The sequence below is a fragment of the Dipodomys ordii genome, unplaced genomic scaffold, assembly GCF_000151885.1.
Source record: "Dipodomys ordii isolate 6190 unplaced genomic scaffold, Dord_2.0 Scaffold1000008259, whole genome shotgun sequence".
In the NCBI taxonomy this organism is placed as follows: domain Eukaryota; kingdom Metazoa; phylum Chordata; class Mammalia; order Rodentia; family Heteromyidae; genus Dipodomys; species Dipodomys ordii.
Genome location: NW_012291876.1, coordinates 1244 through 5378, shown reverse-complemented (window position 1 = coordinate 5378; position 4135 = coordinate 1244). Strand labels below are relative to the sequence as shown.

General features: G+C 42.1%; 1 pseudogene; it reads right to left on the bottom strand.

The window, feature by feature from the left end:
• Positions 1 to 497: 497 nt before the first annotated feature.
• Positions 498 to 2352, bottom strand: LOC106002938 (annotated as a pseudogene).
• Positions 2353 to 4135: the final 1783 nt, after the last annotated feature.

Below are 4135 nucleotides of genomic sequence, written 5' to 3'. Positions count from 1 at the left end.
TAATGAAGCCTGGCACCAGTGGCTCATGAGTGTAATCCTACTCAGGAGGCTGAGATCTGAGGAGCCAGGTTCAAAACCAGCCCGGGAATGAAAATATGTAAGACTCTTATCTCCAATAAACCACTCAGAAAACCAGAAGTGGCCTGTGGCTCAAGTGATAGAGTGCTTGCCTTGAGCTGAAGAGTTCAAGCCCCACAACCGACTATATATCTATATCTATAGACAATTAAAATTATAAAAACTTGGAAGAATGCAATACTAATTTCTATCATTCACAGAATCTATAAGATATAAGAAAGACATCTGATATGGAGTTGGGTGTGGGTGGCTCACACCTGTGATCCTAGTTATTCAGGAGGGTTTGATATGGGGATCATGGTTGGAAGCCAAACATGGTAGTGAAGACTGTGAGACTCTTATCTCCAATAAACTATAACACAAGCTGGAAGTCGAACTGGAGCAGCAAGATCCAAATTCCCTCATTGGCACATTAGCACCTAAGTGTCAAGGGGTTGAATAACAAGCACCAAAGATACACATTTCTGATTGTCCCTTTGGCAGAAGCGAAAGGAAAAGAAGTTGTGGTAAATCTGCCAGATCACCTTCATAGTGGCCTTTAAGCCCCCTCCAGGAACCATGCCTTTCTTCTTCTTTTTGGCTTTGCTTTGCTTGCTTCTGTGTTCTCACCACAAAGCACAGTCAATGAATTGGTCATCTTTGCCAAGTCATCAATTTCCAACGAAATTCACACATCTCGAACTAAGGCTTTCAAAAACCTGGCATAATAGAATGACTTTTCATCCTGTGTAATATTATCTTTTAGTAACTTCCTGAATTCTGTGAGATCATCTCTTGAAGATGAGTTCATAGCATCTATCCCACAAACTGTATCATTCACACCAAACGTTTCTTTTGCTAGTACAAGGTCTGAATCTTCCTGTAGTTTCTATAGCCGCAGTTTATCTGCTAATTGTTCCTCTGGTGTTAGCACTTGAGGTTCTTCAGGTTCTTCTCATCTCCTTTTAATTTCTTCTTGCCTTTTCTTCTGTTGTCTTTCGTTGTTCTTTTATTTTCTTCGCTATTTTTCTTTCTTTTCTGAAATTTTTATTTCTGGTTTTACTTATGCCACTTCTTTTGATTCCTCTTCATCATCATCATCATCATCATCATCATTCCAATTACCTTTGACCTCCGTGTCTTCCCCATCCCAGTGGTCCCCACAGGCCAGGTGGTGAGCTTGTGGATGAGGTAGCCTGGGAGCCGCCAAGAGGTGGGGTGATGAGGTGAGTCACCAGGCTGGCTCTCGTTGTCCCACAAGAGCATGCTGGGACCATCCCTAGTTCCAATCTTAATCTCCTGTTCTGTTGCCTTAGTGTTTTTTCATAGTGGGAGATTCATTTGTACATTGACTTAGTGTTGATTTTGGTTTTGTCTTTTACCTCGACAAATACATTTGTCTCCCGTCATTTTGGTTGTGTTATTCTGATTGCATTTTCTATCAAGACAAGGATAAAATAAAAACAGAGTTAAAACAAAGCTCTACGGAGTTTTTCAGAAAAGCAGGAAGGCATTTCCACCTCTGGTGTGTTTGGCACACTCCTCCTTTGAAGCTGATTTTGATTCCTTACCCAATAATTTCCCCCACTGTGGAATTTCACCATAGGAACTATTGCACTTCGAAACATTCCTAGGGTGCTATAAATTTTGTTTCTAGTGCTGGAGCTTGGATTCGGGACTTGTTCCTTTGCTTTACACTGTATTTGAGATAAGATATGTTTTAAAAATGAGAGGCTATATCTGGGCACTAGAGGCTCATGCCTGTAGTCCTAGCTACTCAGGAGGCTGAGATATGAGGATCATGGTTCAAAGCCAGTGCAGGCAGGAATGTCCGTGAGACTCTTACTTCCAATTAACCACAACAAAAACCAGAAATCCTGCTGTGGCTCAAGTGGTAGAGCACTCACCTTGAGCTGAGGAGCTGTGGGACAGCACCCAGTCCCAGACTTCAAGCCCCATGACTGACAAAAAAAAAGTTGAGATTTGAAGATCAGGATTCAAAGCCAGCCCATTCAGAAGAGTCTGTGAGACTTATTCCCAAAGAACCAGCATAAACATGGAAATGTTCAGAGCCATTAGCTCTGAACAATACAAAAATTAAAGTTCATGGATAACACTTAGGCCTTAAGATCAAGCCCCAGGATTTCACACTGACACACAGACACACACACACACACACACACACACACACACACACACACACACAGGCACACACACCAATCCAAAGAACAAAGGAAACTAACGTGCAAATTTGTCACGAAAGCCCACAGTTTCTCCTCGCTGCTCGCTGAGGAACTAGGAAGTATATCATGAACAACACATTGCCATAATCGCAGACATTACTGTCCCCTTAGATCCTGAGGAAGTCTTGGGATCCTGTTCCAGTAGTGCCACCCCTGGGCCTGAAAGAGAACTTCATCTTCTGCATATTCTCCCTGAAGCTCAATTTGGAATGGATCCATAACCAGTGCACTGATTTTTCTCTCCTGTATCAACTGTCTGGCTGCTCTATAGATCAAAACATCACAAAAACAATCAGTGCTGTTCTCAGGTGAATCAATATGAGGCTTTTCTTCATAGCCCAGCTGTAAATCGGTTTCATGGGGAACTCCCTGCCCTCCATGCTCTATTTGTACATGTTTTTATTCCAATGTCATCTAAAAAAGCCCAGCAATGCATCCAGAGCATCTGATCTCCACAAGAGTGCCTGTAGGAGCAAACACAAGCAGTTTAGGCTGCTCAACCCTTCCAAAGGCGGGAATTGCCAACAATCTACAGCAGAGAGCTGAGAATCCTAAGTTAGTCAGAATAGCAGCAGGAAATAGGCTCCCAACAGAACCCAGATCAGGCACAGACTCTCTCTACCAATACAGAATCAGCAACCAAGCAAAGACAGACACACCAAAACAAAATTGAAGAGCAGTCTCCTGAACCCCCATGTGAAAATCACAGAGAAAAATCACAAGGTTTACCACCACCCAGGACAGCAAGCTCACCTCAAAAGCCAGCAGCCATGCAGGGGAGAGCCCCAGTGGGAGCAAAGCAGGAATGGAAGACAAAAGCTACATCCAAGGGTTGCTGGAGGCAATGACTCAACAAATAAAGTGAGAAATGGATCAGAAATTGAAAGAGCATAAGGATGAACTATCAAAAGATATACAGGATATCAAACAAAAGTTGGATGCAAAAATAGAAGCTGCACATACCTCAGTAAGAAGTGAGATAAACGCCAAATTAGAGGTAATGCATACTGATCTCACCTCATTGAAAGGTGAGATCAGTACTCTGAGAACCAACATTGAATCCATAAAGGGATCCATTTCCTCATTGCAAACCACAATAGAAGTCACGGTCAACAGAGTGAATGAAATGGAAGGTAGAGTGTCAGATACAGAAGACAGAATACACCAACTGGACCAAAAAGTGACAGATATGGAAAAATCACTCAAATTAAACCAAAGGGAAATTCAAGAGCAGGCAGATAATGCTAAAAAATTTAACCTTCGCATAATCGGAGTGGACGAAGGTGAGGAATTCCAGAACAAGGGAATGCAACACCTATTTAACAAGATAATCAATGAAAGTTTTCCCCACCTCAAAAACGACCATCTTAACTACATCACAAAAGCTTATCGAACACCCAACAAGCAAGATCCCAGGAGAAACACTTCTAGACACATTATAGTAAAAATGATGGATCTGAATAATAAGGAAACAATCCTGCATGCAGCAAAAATGAAGAAGGAGCTATACTACAACGGGAAAAAAATTAGAATCACTGCAGATCTCTCCACACAAACAATGAATGCAAGAAAAGCCTGGGAAAGTACCATACGAGCACTGAGAGCCAATAACTGCCAACCCAGACTGATATACCTGGCAAAGCTAGCATTCACATTCGATGGAGAACTGAAAACTTTTAATAGCAAAGAAAAACTAAATGAATACATAAACATTAAGCCAGCATTACAAAGAATTCTAAGAGGGGGGACACAACCTGAAGAAAGCAACCAGGAACTGGGACCTGCCCCAAACAGGCATTACTCAAAGTCTAACTGAGCAAGCACAGGAGGAAAGG